Source organism: Anabrus simplex, chromosome 8, assembly GCF_040414725.1.
Source record: "Anabrus simplex isolate iqAnaSimp1 chromosome 8, ASM4041472v1, whole genome shotgun sequence".
Lineage (NCBI taxonomy): Eukaryota > Metazoa > Arthropoda > Insecta > Orthoptera > Tettigoniidae > Anabrus > Anabrus simplex.
The window spans coordinates 148,286,124-148,301,741 of NC_090272.1; the positions used below are offsets into that span (position 1 = coordinate 148,286,124).

Here is a 15,618-nt window from a genome sequence, read left to right on the forward strand (position 1 = left end):
CATAACCGGTTGTATTCGCTCTACAAACGTGGCCTGGCTGCCTACACTCAGTAATATTCCTCCGCCTTGCTTAAGAAGGTCTGAAGCTCTTCTAAAACTGTGGAAGAAGACCAGCCAGGACTCCAACCTCCCCGTTCACCAGGATATTACTCAACCTGCCCCTCCTCGACTTAAGTCTAGATCTCCACCCTGGCGCACTGCACTTACACTGGAAGAATCTGGGTTCTCCATCACGAACGCCTGGTTACACCAATGGCAGCAGTCTTCTGTTCCCAATCAACATCTTGTGACTCTACCTCATGTTCAACCTCCTGGATTCCATCTACCCAGACGTCAATGGAGGACTCTAAACAGGATAAGAGTCAATCAAGGAAGATGCGGCTATACGCTTTATAAATGGGGCTGGCAGAAGTCTTCTGGGTGTGATTGTAGAGCTACCTCACAGACCATCCACCACGTAATTGCCGAGTGTCCACGGAGAGCATTTCAAGGTCCTTTGGAGGACATTCATAACGCAACTGAGGAGGCCTTGAAATGGATCAATGGACTTGATTTGGAACTATAGGCTTCTGCTTGTATATATTGTGTATATATTGTATACTTATTTATATAATCTATCTGTGCACATCATACGATATATAAATAAACCATTGTAATGAATAATTCACTTCTCGATTTGACTTGCAGAAGGCAAGGGAGCATGCAGTTTTGTTCAAAACTCCCCTTACCCGATTGTGTTTGGCTGTAGGCAAGCGTTCCCGCAGTTATAAACAGATGTACCCATCTAAAATGTGACTGGCATTAGGCATACTAGCCTGCTATTTTGATGGAAACTCATCAACTTGCTGTGACTGGCAGTAAGCTGGCTGGCAGTTGGAAAAGGGGCCTGTCATTATAATGATAACTGCACAACTCAATTTTGACTGGTTGTAGGGAAGTTTCTGCCATTATAATAAAAACTCCTCAATTTGTAATATGTCTGGAAGTAGAAAAGGGGGGCTGTCATTGTAACGGAAACTCCCCAAATCAATTGTAACCGCGCTGTAGGCAATGGGGCCTGCAATTATAATGTAAACTTCCCAACTCGATTGTGAATGGCAGTAGGCAAGTGAGCCTGCCGTTATCACAAATCCGTAACAAGCACTTTACATTGGAAACAACGTATGGGGACCTCTCCATGCTGTTTCTCGGATAACGCTAAGAGACATGCTATTTTAAAACAATCTTATTTATTGCATGTACAGTATTTACTTCAATATTCGTATACAATGCAGAATACCGTAGCGAAGCACGGGTACATTTGCTAGGCATTTTATACTTAACCTTTTGATCAGTGAGTTTTTTGGTGACACAGGCCACCAGGAGTGAGTTTTTTCTTGAAAATTCTGAATTGTTGATTTCAAGTTATTTTGATTCTAACTTTTCTCTATTAATAAAATTACATAACTTAAACTTATGGTACATAACTGATACCTTCAATTAAATTTAATTCAGTGGCGTAGATAATATTTTCTCAAAATATTGAAAGGAGCAATAAAATTAACAAAAACATAATTACTCTCTATAGGTGATCACTTTTGTAGCCTTTGCAACACACTGACTAGACAGTTTCACCCATCAAAATGTCTTTAGGGTATGGTACTCCTCAAAACAGGGGTGTACACACAGGGGTCAATCACACTCAACACACATCCACTTAGTGTCTGTTCTTTTGGGTGGTCTCTTCTTTGTGTGCTGACACACAAAACACCACCGTTGGAGTTTCTGCTTTGATTGCGTTGGGGGTACTGGTTTAGGGAAATGACATCCAGAAAGTCTCAAGCAGTCTCCTCCTGAAGGTGGTCGACCTCCTTTTGTTGGTTTCCTCTCCACTGCAAATTCCTCTAGTAGCTGATCTATAAGGCAGAGACGGAAGTCAAGTAGTTGAAGACTTTTTCTTGTCTTCACCTTGTAAATAATGTAAGAGTTCAGCACTGAAATGTCTATCAGGTAAAAAAACTACTTCACATACCATTTCAGTGTTTTCCTGATATTTGCAGTGAAGCTTACTTGCATATCAGCTTTGTCAATTGGACCCATGTTCTCATTATAATCCAGTACACTCAAGGGTTTCTTTTTATTCTGCCCTGTGGCGTGATCTGTTTTACCTGTTTCTACCATCACGTTCTCGTGTATGCTGGTTAGCATATAACATCCCTTTTGTCATGCCATCTTTGCGCCAGCGTATCATTGGTGTGCCATGAAATACATTCTCCCCTTTGAATTTTCTTTGGGAAGTCTGGCATCCCTTTTCTGTTTATTCTGACTGTGCCACAAGCTCCAGTATTTTCCTTGTGTAAGTACTCAAAAAGATCTGGGCTTGTGTACCAGTTGTCGACATACAGTTGTGACCTTTGCCAATGTAAGGTTCTGTCAGAGTTTTGACAACTGACCCAGACACTCCGAGTTTTTCATCGTGTTCAACTTCCGTATCTTTCCCAGTATAAACAATAAAATCAAGGATAAACCCAGTTTCACAGTCGCGAAGTATGAACACCTTTATACCAAACCTGTGTCGCTTTGATGGAATGTATTGTTTCCAGTTTAGGCGACCTTTCCAAGCAACAAGGCTCTCATCAATACAGATATTTTGGAAAGGATAGAATGTAGATCGGAATTTCTCTCGGAAATAGTTTATTATAAGTCTAATTTTGTAAAGTCTGTCATCTGGGGGTTGTAGATTGTTGTCTGAAAAGTGAAGCAGTCTTAGAATGAGGGGAAAAATTGTCGAGAGAAATCACTTTACCGAACATCGGAGTCTCGATCAATTTATTTGTTGACCAATAGTCTTTCATCCTGTTTTTCTTCACATGGCCTATCAACAAAACAGTTGCCAGGAAAACATAGATTCTCCACAATTATGCCTTGCCACTAATGTAACTTTGACTTTTCCTTTACGTCCGTATTTTCCGTAACAAATAAGTAGTACTTGTTCATTTCTGACACTGTCAAGTTCATAATATTGTGATCAACAACTTCTTTGAAAATGGACACTTCAAGTCTTGACTCATTGTCATTATCATTCACACGAAGATTATCACTAACACCTGAATTTGAAGCATCAAAATGAGCAGAAAGCGTAAGAAGAAACCTACCTACACAACTTCACTTTCTTTCTTCGGCTTGAACAGCTGACAGCTTAGCCTTCTTTGCGACAGCGGGTGTCACTTCGTCCTCAGTTTCCGTGTTGTCATCTTCCGAGGAATTACCAATTTCACTCTCATCGGACACAATATAATCACTATCATCAGCATAAATATCAATTTCATCATCAGACTCCTCGTTAGTCAAAATATTACTTATATCTTGCAGAGCAAGCCCGCATCCTCGACTTGATCCCGCCATTAGCATGTGTATTTATTTATAATCAGAGAGTGTTTGTTTCTACGGAAACCAGAGATGAGGGAAAAGAAAAATTATGTGTATTGTCAAAGAATAGATGTACAATGCACTCACAGGAAACAACAATAGAAAACAGTTCCCAGGTGTTGTCGTAATTCGTAGCAAAATCTCATAAGAAGTTAGGTTACGTGACTACAGATGCTGGGACAGAACTTCATCACAGAACGTGCGAGATGTAACAAAACATGGAATAAAATTCGCTGAACATGTCAAACATCCCCAAAATTGTTCTAGAAACCCGCCAGTACAATGTCAGAAAACAATTTCAAACATTCAACATGAAACATGAATAGACGGCGCTACTATTCAGGCGCAAACTACGAGGACGTAAATAGACGGCAGTACTCCCGTAGGCCACCCGCAACACTGCCGTAAATAGACGGCAGTACTGCTCAATGGGTTAACTGCCAAGTTTCAATGAGGCAACCTGGAGAACAGACACATTTGCAGTCACCTCTAACCTGGAGAGCGCTCTGCGTGGAACTCCTCCACCCAAAGCTCTTGGCCCATTTAGTGTGTTCAGTTGTTGGGTGTACAGTCTACTCCGTTTCGTAGCAGGTGCCCTGGACAGGCTGCAATATACAGTACGTAAATATCAATTTCTTAAGTGATAAAAGATAACAGAGGGATGGAAGATAAATGCCACTCTGGGAGTCTGAAGGAAATTCAAAAGAGGTCCTGATAGCTTTAAAGCTAGTACCAAGGTAACAGTGCTGAATTACAAGCCTGTCCTGGATTTATTACAGTCAATGGAGGCAGCTGATGTCATTTTAAGAATAAAGAATAAATTACTTATATGAATCCTGTCGTTTGCTCTTTGAAGTTTCAGTTGATAGTTCACACAGTCATCACATAAATCAGAACTGAGGATGTTCACTTACCATTACTGTAAGTACAGTTATTATTAGGAATTGCATAATTGTGGATTCCGTAAAAGAACAAGTACAAATAAGACTTGAGGCAGCTCATTACACAATTGGCTTTACATCATACCAACACAGATCTTATGGCGATGATGGAATAGGAAAGGCCTAGGAGTGGGAAGGAAGCTACCGTGGCCTTAATTAAAGTACAGTCCCAGCATTTGTCGGGTGTGAAAATGGGAAAACACGAAAAACCATCTTCAGGCTTCTGACATTGGGGTTTGAGCCCGCTATCTCCCGGATGTGAGCTCATACCTCTGCACCCCTAACCGCATGGCCAACTTGCCCGGTAAGGCAGCTCATTAATTTGATGGGGATTCATAAGAAAATCAGGAATTGTCTATAGTAGTAGAGTTAAGTGCCGGCCCCATGGTGTAGGGGTAGCGTGCCTGCCTCTTACCCGGACGCCCCGGGTTTGATTCCTGGCCAGGTTAGGGATTTTTACCTGGAACTGAGGGCTGGTTCGAGGACCACTCAGTCTCCGTGATTAGAATTGAGGAGCTATCTGACGGTGAGATAGCGGCCCCAATCTAGAAAGCCAAGAATAACGGCTGAGAGGCTTCGTAGTGCTGACCACACGACACCTCATAATCTGCAGGCCTTCGGGCTGAGCAGCGGTCGCTTGGTAGGCCAAGGCCCTACAAGGGCTATAGTACCATGGGGTTTGGGTTTTAGTAGAGTTTAGTTATAAGAGCCAAAACAACATGACTATCAGCCCTTCACCATGGCCATAATCAAAGAACAGAACGTATGACTGGTGTGAAAATGGAAAACCACAGAAAACCTACTTCAGGGCTGTCGAACCCACTGTCTCCCGAATGCAAGCTGAGAACCCAAACTGCGCAGCCACTCGCTTGGTTACATTGTTGTTAAAGTCCCTCATCCTGAAACTGTAAAGGTTTATTATTATTATTATTATTATTATTATTATTATTATTATTACAATTTTTTTCTTTTTTCAGTGAAGCTGCACCTCTGCTCACTAAGTAACTACCTGTATATCAAAAAGGAACGTGAGCTGACAAGTGTGGTGCATATTTTGTTTGTAGTCAGTAATGTAGATCCTTGTTTGTTGCAACTTGCAAAATCTTCAATGTCAGGGTTTATGGCTAAGCTCTCCTTCATCTTCTACCCTCCAGTGCTTCCTTCCCATCCATCAGAACAACCCATTGCACATCTTTCTGAGGACACTGCTCCTCCAATTTTGAACCACCAGTTGTGAGGAAAGCGTGACCATGCACAGAAAAATGTTCATCTTGCAATTCCTGTTTAGGTCTTTTGTCACAGCTGATGAATCAGTCTGTAATGCATCTAGGAAATCTCATGTAGCCTTAATTTTTGTTTGCAAGTTGCTTTACGTCGCACTGACACAGATAGGTCTTACAGCGACAATGGACAGGAAAGGGCTAGGAGTGGGAAGGAAGTGGCTGTGGCCTTAATTAAGGTACAGCCCCAGCATTTGCCTGGTGTGAAAATGGGAAACCACGGAAAACCATCTTCAGGGCTGCCGACAGTGGGATTCGAACCCACTATCTTCCAAATACTGGATACTGGCCGCAATTAAGCAAATGCAGGTATCAAGCTTGGTGTAGCCTTAATAAGGGTAAAGATAAATACTGGAGCCTTCAAACCAATACCCCATCTAGTGAGAACTGATGAAGGTAGAAGAGGAAGTAGTTACTGTTATTCAAATATCACAAATACTGCACCTCAGTACAAACCAATCATTTCGAATATCGTCTGCACTAAACTGTTTAACAACCTCATGCATTTTACCAGCATTCATTTTCTTTTTTGAAATTCTGAATATTGGAAACAAAGGAGAATTACAGAGGCACCACACACTAGCCAAAGTGTACTCTTGACTGAAAAATTACAACAGATTAAATTTGTTCCTCACTACAACAATTAGCGACGCTGATGGGTGAGATTGCCATTTGGTCTATTTGACTTAACCCTCCCCGTTTCCTTCCTGTTAACCACGAACCTACTACGTTGGCGTAGCAGGGGAAGAGGTGATACTCCCACATGGCACTTCACAGGTTGCTAACCAGCTTGCCGGCGGACTTGAGCAAAATAAAATAGCTCTCGCGGATTAAACACACGTCGCCCTGTGGGTGGGGGGCGCAGGCGAAGAATACACCCACGGTATTCCCTGCCTATCGTAAGAGGCAGCTAAAAGGGCCGACCAAGGGATGAACAAACTAGAACCATGAGACTACTTGTAATTTGTACCACCACGCGGGGAACACAATGGGTTGCTTTTACTTCTGCGTAGTACCACTATGTTCGGTACACAATAGTCAATAGGTATGTGATCAGTAGTGACAGTGTGTGAATCAGGGTGGGTTTTACAGTGCCTGTGATTAGTACCATTATATGAGCGACACCATGGCTGAGCGACACCACGGGTCTGCCTTGCCTATGATTAGCACCCACTATGTGAGGAACACCACGGGATAGTACAAGTCCCTGTTATTAGTACACCTATGTGAGGAACACCATAGGTTTGCGTTGCCTGTAAATGGCACCGCAATGTGCGAAACACCACAAGTCCGTGTTACATGTGCACATTACATTACCTGAGAGTAGTACCATAATGTATGGAATACCGCGAGTCGATGCTACTTTTGATTAGTACCGCAACATGACAAATACCATGGTTCTACTTTCCTTGCAGTAAGTACCATTATGAGGGGTCGATAACCTTGATTTGGGACCCCTTTAGACTACAAGCATCATCGATTCAGGATTGTGCTTTAGAAGCAGTCCTTTGGTCAGTAATACTGTTGTTTAACACTAGTTTCTGGGAATGTCGGGCATTGCAGGTCGGATGCACTGATTGTTTCAAATTCATATCCATCCATTCATTCTTTGTCATCACGTTTTGAATTCTGGTCAGTGGATGATTTTGGACTTTTAAATTGTCATTACATTTCGTTTCATTTTGTACCATTAGGGGCCGATAACCTAGATGTTAGGCCTATTTAAACTACAAGCATCATCATCATCATCACCTTCCTGTTAAAAAGCTTTCATCTGACTGTAGTTTGATAAAGCACAAACTGATTTGTGGACGTTTTGCTTAATGGGAATTCATGAAGGCTCAAACTAATCTGAAAACTTTTGCCTAACATGACTGTGCTGAAGCAAAAGTAATGCGAACCTCAAAACTGTAAATTCTATCAAAGGCATACAGAAAGTAGAAAATTTATCCTTTTATAAAACAGTCAATGGGAGAAATGTAGATTAACCCCTCAGCGCCGACCTCTATACGTGGTATAGACCCCCTTTTCTTCCGTAGCCGCCGACCTCTATACGTGGTATAGACCCATACATGGTTTCGCATTTACAGCTATAGCGCGAAGAGTTTTGGTGTTATGGATATGCAAATTGTTTTGTTTCCAAGAAGACATTTTCGGGTTTATCAGTGTTCTAAATAAGAATTGAAAATCTTTAAAGTGTAGTTGCTTTTGCAAGGATAAGTATTTGTCAATTATGTCTGAGCACCAATCCCTGCTTTTTTAATAGTCCATTTGCTTCATTCTTTCCCACAGAATAGAATAAAGAAATGATGATCTGAGAAGTTTGTCTTTTTGCGTGATGTTCTTTGCTCTGATTTTGTATTAAGAGTGCGGTTTATTTATTATATTTGTCTTTATTTCTCAGCTTGTAGTCTTTTCGTAACTCTCCACGAGTGCTCTGTGTAGGCATCAGTTAGTGCTGCGTTCTGTCATACGACACGAGAAGCAGTTGTGCATGGTATATATATATCGTTTGAAAGACGATGTATCGACCTTTTAATCTGAAATATGTATCGAGTTGGTTTGATTCGTCATAAATGTTATTCCCCTCTCAGTTTCGTCCTGCCGCTTTCGGTCCCGCTGCAGCTTCATCAGCTTGTGTGACGCACCGCGCTCAATGGCTAGCTCCTGCTGAGAGTAACGTGCTTGAAATATTGTATAATTCAAATTAAAGTTTAGTCGGAAGTAGTAGTGGCAGTATTAGCAGTAGTGATAATGAAATAGATGATGTGGCTGTGGCCGATGCAGTGGTAAATGATGAGAGTGACGATGAGGAGGAACCAGTACTTGGAAATTTCGTGTAGGAGACTATAGATACGCATACAGGTCAAAGGGAAGTTTTCAGCAATGAATTATGATTCCTAGATTCTCCAATAATATTTAGACAAGTCACAGGGACAAACCTTGAGCAGTTATCTTATCAGTTTCAGCTGATGGAAGGTTTGTTTACGTAGTACAAAATACGCTTCTCGGGAGGGAAACGAAATATTCAAGGCCGGCGCGCATCAGATAATACAGTTCCAAGGTTGCAGGAAATACGTTTTATCAGGAAATTAGCACCCAAGAGTGAGAAATCCAAACCTCAGAGACGTATCGCGTGTTCAAAACACGGTGAAAAGAAGACATCGGTGTACTGCTGCCAGGAGTGTGCCTTGGGTCTCTGTCTCAAAGAGTGCATCGAACTCTATCACACGGAACTAAATTACTAAGGAAATGTGAAACAATTATGTAATTATCTTCATGTACATAGTTCTACCATAAGGAATTCCAAATTTCGTGAATATCGGGCTACTCTTATACTAGTAGTAACGCTTTAAGTGAATCAATGTATTTCAGTCGCGCGTAGTTGAAATCTCATTCGGCCGCGGGGTAGGAAGCTCTTTAAACGGCTGCGACGCTGAGGGGTTAAGACAGATGTTTGGTTTATTTTGTTGGATTTTTATGGCAATACAATGCGGCAAAGGAACAAAAATGTGGGAGAGAGTGGGAAAAGGTGCTGACATTGAATTGAGGAGAAAACAGCACTGACATTTAGAAAAAGTGCTACCAAAACACAGGATTGTTTAACACATATTTTTCTTGTAAGATAAGTCAATTTGAATGTTTTAATAAAAAAAATTAAGATGCAGCACGTAAAATTCCTAGCTCTAATAATGAGTTATTGTGAGTGTAGTTGCGTTTATTTTAGCCAAATAAATTCTTAATTTTCCTATCAGTAAGGTTCAGTATTATGGAAAATTTCACAATAATTCATGAAAAGTAGAACACACAAATTAAAGGTACTCAAAATCAACAAGAAGCGGCATTCTTGGATTTAATGCTTGATGCAGTAGCCTATACCACTCAGCCTATTCATTGCTTAACCAGAACTTATTTTTCGTAAATTTCTGTACGTCATTTACAGTTATATTTTAGCTTTTATGCCCCCCTCCTGTTGTTCTGGTGCTCATGTAGTAGTATGTGGCAGTAGAAAAATATAGGAAGGACAAGAGTATTTGTAAGACTAATTTTCATGTTCGGTGGCAGCATATTTTGATGATATTTTAGTGGCTAGAGGGAAGCACACACTTTTCTACAGACATTGGTAATGAGCTCTCTCCACTTAAGACTCTCATTTATAATTATAAAGCGAGTGGAGATGTGTTCTCTACCACACTAATTAGTTTCATCAGCCAAACAATAATAGCTTTAGATTTTGGTGGATTAATTAAAATGTAGTTTTCATGGGCATATGTGCAGATATTTTTAAAGTCAAGAGTTTGTATAACTACTGCTTAATTGATGTCAGAAATTTTAGAGTGATAGTAGATTTGTAGATCATCAGTATACAAGTGGTATTTACAGTGTCTTTGTCATATCGATATATCATTAATATAGATAACAAAGAGGAGTGGTCAAGATACTGGCCCCTGTGGTACTCCTGGATATTTTGTTACTTATTGAGATAACTGATTTTGGAGAATTATGCATTGTCTATAATCAGTGAGATAGAGAAAGAATGCCAGAACTATCTGTTCAAAGTGAAGTGATTTCAAATTAGCTAGCAGTATTTGTACATTGTCTGTTAAAGGTGCTGCTAAAATCAAGACGTGCAAGTAATGTTTGCCTTTTGTTCATCCATAACATACATCATCTGTAACCTTCGATAGGGCAAAGCCCGTATCTTCTTCCTTTTTGAAACCCTACTGTAAAGGGACAATTAATGAGCATTTATTTAATCAGTAAATTGCACATTTGCTAGCGTTCAGGAAGCTTAGAGAGGGATGAAAGTATTCAAACAGGTTAATAATCTCCTAGAACTAGAGGTGAGGAAGTTTTGGGAACAAGTTTTATAATATTTTTCCACATTGTTGGAAAGAGGCCACTTGTGGGGGCAGGTGTTGTATGACAACGAGAATGGTGTCAGTGATGTGTTTTATTATGAACTAACTGTATTACAGAGTTCTGCTTGGGTACGTTCTTCAAATGTATAATTTTGGGATTTGTATTACCTGTTTGAAGTGAATTTTTTTAGATTTTTTATTGTGACGTTGATTAATATTTTATGAACTCATTGGTAGATTAAGATTTATTGTTATGTGCTTAGTTTAACTCATTAGCATACTTTGCCGCCTGCCTGGTGGCTGTGCGTGCAGTGACCATTCATACACAGACGCCTGGCAGGCGGTCTACTGAGAGGTAAGCTTTCTGTAACTAGTTCAAGCCTTCTGTCCATAGATAGCATGACATGCATTATACCTCTGTAAGTTGAGAATCTGCTCTCTCTCGAAGTTGGAATGACATCATAGATTGCATCACACAGCAGACAATCGCTCTCCAAGTAGGGTGATTTCTCACTTGATAATCAGCAGAAATGGCCGGCCCTAGTATTACAAGAAATAAAATCGAACATATATTATGGGACAGTCAGAGTGAATTGGGCAGCGATGTAGTTTTAGAAAATTAAATAATTTCATTACTAGCAGTGAAAATTATAGCAGCATAACAAAACATTTCACATGAGAGTGATGATGCGTTTGAAAGTAACGATGATAATGAAGTCCATTCTGCATACAAAAAGACAAAGGAAGATGGCTGGGAATAGAATAAAACAGGTGATAAACCGTCCATATATGATTCTGGAATAAAACGCATCATAAACAGAACCCTCCTTCCAGATCCCTCCCTTCTACACATTTCTCAACATGTGATTCACAACTCTTTATGTGATGAAATAGCTACTGAAAGAAACAGTTTTGCTGATCAGTTATTCACAGAAAAAATTCCCAACACCCTGTATCAGTTCACTGGGAACATTTCACAAGGCTTATAAAGCTAAACCATGCTGTGACTGTGTTGAGAGCAAGACAAGCAAGAAAAGTGTAATGAGATATGACTGTGAAAGTATTTGGTGGCTTAGCATTTCCAGGAGTGTTTTGGGGTCTTTCACACCATTAAAACTTACACAAATTGTTCTTCTGGGTGCTGCACTTCATCACATCAAACAAGAGTATGATTAACATTCAGTATGTTGCAGATTACACGTATAAATCTTAGTAGCGTAAAACTGTATCTTATGCATGAGAAAATGGTATACGTGCGCATGCTCGGTACATTAAAATTAATATGTCTTTGTGGAAGCCCAGATTGTCTGGGAGGTAGTTGATCCTTTCAAGTAAATAATAAAAGTAAGTTGAAACTTATAACTGTATGCATTTACATTTAGCGCTATAGATACATACAAAATATCAACTGTTGTGCGACTGTCACCAATCAGCTTAGCGACCCCGAAAACTGTGGATTCAAATTAATATTGGTCATTTTGGAAATTTCCTTTCCCCCTTCTTAACCCCCTTGCTGATGGAGACTGAATTTTAATGGCATCCAAGGTGTCATAATTAATCTCAGAGACCCCGAAAACGATTGATTTGACTCTAATATTGGTCATTTTCGATAATTTGTACATGTACTCCCTCCCTTATGGGTTCTAGTGGTGTCTTACTACCACAGTGGTTTTTCTTTCTTTTTCTTTTCTGTCATATAGTGGGTGATATGTGTATCATGTTAAGTTGAGATCTATACTGGGACATGCACACATACACCCATGATCTCTGCCATTTTGTACATTTTCCTTCTCACCTCATTCAGACCCTCCGTGCTGGTGGGGACAGAACATAGACTAAAATGGCATCCGGAGAGTCACTATTTATCTCAGCAATTCCAAAACATATGGATTCGATGCTAACATTGGTTGTTTTCAATTCATTTTCATGTCACCCCCTCCCCACCCAGAGTTGTTTTACTCCCTACATTATTTCTTCATGATACTAAATCATATATTTGCCAAGTTTGGTTGAGAGCTATGATGGAACATAACACAAATATGTCCATGATATTGTCCGTTGTGGACATTTTGTTTTTCATCCATCCTCGCTCCCATGCGATGGTGGCTGAACTTGCACTTAAATAGCATCTGCATTGTCACTATTGATCTAAACGAGCCCCAAAACTAATATTGACACTAGTATTGACAATTGACTAATATTGACAAATACAGCGAGTTAGTTGATTTGAATCGTGTGCCCGGAAGTAACAAAGTAACCTCATTTTCTCAAACAGAATAATTTTCTCCGCCAATCCAATTGCACTATCGTTCTTAACATAAAACGAAGAGCATCCCTGATTTTTTTTAATTTTTTTTTTTTGTCGGTATAGTTCTGATACACCCTGTATAAATGTGTGTATTGTGTCAAATGTATGCTCAAGCTTGTAATACAGTCCGTCTCCTGAAGAGTCAGGGTTTAAGCCATGACAGATTATTATTTATTTGGTTTTCTGATAGTGACATTTCGGACCAAGAGATCCACAAGTCGCATGAAAGTGAATTTCAATCTACAATACAATTTGTTGTTTGTCGCACAGACACTGATAGGTCTTATTGCGATGATGGGATAGGAAAGGACTAGGAGTGGAATGGAAGCGACCGTGGTCTTAATTAAGGTACAGCCCCAGCATTTGCCTGGTGTGAAAATGGGGAACGACAGAAAACCATCTTCAGGGTTGCTGACAGTGGGGTTCGAACCCAGTATCTCCCGAATGCAAGCTGATAGTTACATGACCCAAATCGCACAGCCACTTGCTCGGTGTTTTAGCTTACGGGATGCTACTTACTAACAGGAATCTTATTAGACAACCCTCATTTACTGCTTTGCAGCTCCAAGCTTTGATGTATTTCCCGGGATTATCTGACAAACGGCAAATGAAAGAAGTCTGCTTCTCTGAAATAGTGGCTATTCAAGGACTGTATAATTTCTCACCATGCTTTTGCCATGTCCATTGTAGAAGTGATTAGAGAGATGTAATCTTAATAGAAAACATTACATTCTATTATGTGAAAGTGCAAGTATGGAGTTCACAGTGCTTGTTTGGACCCACAATGTTAACCTCCATCCCTGCAGTGTGTCCATTTTTCTTCGTTATATTGGAAATTGATAATGGAGTTGGTGTGAATCAATTTGTTGATGGGAACATCATGAGAAATTCCTTGAAAAGCCCTGTTCATAACAGCGAGGGTTTGGTATTTTTCTACAAATATAATACATAATTGTGTAGCGTAGTAGGATGTGCAGATATCACCTTTTCCCTTTGTTCCTGTCGTGCGAGTCTATTGCTGAATACAGCTGAAAATTTCTGCCTGAAAAGAGCCAACAGGGTAACTTGTTTACCAAAAAATTGTAAGTGAAATAATTATCATTAATTCTTAATTGAAAAATTTCCCTGATTTAGTGGATATCATAGGTATTTTACAAAACGGCACCCACATTTGGTAAACTCTGCTTATTCCACAGGATTACAAGGTTAACAGGTTGTGCAAAACAAATTGTAATATCACAGAGGGCACAATTTTTCTTGTTTTATTTCTACTCAGGTCTGTAAATGAATATGAGAGGGTTAGTAAAATATCTTTCATACTCTTATTTTACCTAGTTGTGTATAAGAAATGCTTTAAGGATATTATGAACAACAACAGCAACAACACTAGAAAACAGGAAAGTGTTGAGAAAGAAAATTGCAAAACAAAGAATCTCTCCAAGGCAAATTCTTGGAAAAAGAATGAGCTTGCGTAAGCCAGAGAATAATGGTATTGGCAAAAGAGGAAGAAAAGAGAAAATAACTGTACAAAGGACACTAGAAAGGTTTTGCAATATGCAAAAATGGTTGGCTGGACACTCCTGTTATTGTGAGGGATGAAAAAGAGGGGTGAAAACCGGTCTAGAAGACAGCAAGTTGCGACCATCACACCTGTTGTTACCAAGCAGTGGGACTGAAAGCAAGTTAAAATGTCAGTGTGGTCAAAAGTTAATATCGCGCAATTATCTGCTACAATTTTGCTTGTGAATTAACTGTTGACCAGTGCCTGGAAGAAATGACTCCTGTGCTAGGGAAAGATTGCCCACATCGGACAACAATTTTCCGCTGGTACAAAGAGTTCCAGAGGTGAAATTTTGGGGTTGAAGACGATCCTCGTTCTGGGCGACCATCTGAATCAGTGACTGAGGAAAACATTGAAGCTTTGGGGAAAATGTTGCAGCAAGAGAGGCGGTTGACATATCGGCAGGTAGAGGAGACCCTCCACATCCCTGCACCAGTTATTCATTCAATTCTACATGACCATCTCCATGTTAGAAAGGTTTGTTCCCTTTGGGTGCCTCATTCACTTTCAGAGGAACAAAGGGCACATCGAGTGAAATGGTGCCGAAAAATGCTAAAACGATTTGAAAATGGGACTTTGTGTAACGTCAGTAGCATCGTTACAGGTGCCGAAACTTGGTTTTATTATTACGATGTCCCAACAAAATCCCAGAACAAGGTGTGGCTGTTTGAAGATGAGGGTACTCCTGTGACTGCGCGAAAGTCAAGGTCAGTGAAGAAAAGGATGATTGCAGTATTCTTCACTAAACGGGGTATCCTGACTCGGGTTGTGCTAGAAACACAAAGGACAGTTACTGCGAAGTGGTACAGTGAGACTTGTCTGCCTCAGGTCATCCAGCCTCTCAAGCAGCTCCGTCCAAAGTCATGGCTCAACACTTGGCTCTTGCATCATGACAATGCTCCAGCACATCGTGCTAATGTAACAATGGATTTTCTTGCCAGATCAGGGTTGACTGTGCTTGATCACCCTCTATACAATCCTGATCTTGCCCCATGTGACTTCGCACTCTTCCCAGAAGTGAAGATGAAGCTGAAAGGGCAGTGTTTTACATCCGACGAGTAGCTTCTGGCAGCATGGGATCAAGAGTGTGAAAATGTAACCGAAGAAAAGTGGCAGAGTTGGTTCAGTGACTGGTTTGGACGTATGGAGAAGTGTATTGAGTGTGGTGGAAATTATTTTGAAAAAGTCTAAAGGGTTCACTCACATTGCAAAACCTTCCTAGTGTCCTTTGTATGATAGAAGTTGTGTAATCATAGCC

The 15,618-nt window shown here is 40.3% G+C and overlaps 1 protein-coding gene across 1 annotated transcript in view; it reads left to right on the top strand.

The window, feature by feature from the left end:
* sp3 (spermathreecae) overlaps positions 1–15,618 on the top strand; it is a 338,003-nt gene that overhangs the window by 33,240 nt on the left and 289,145 nt on the right. The window lies entirely within an intron of this gene.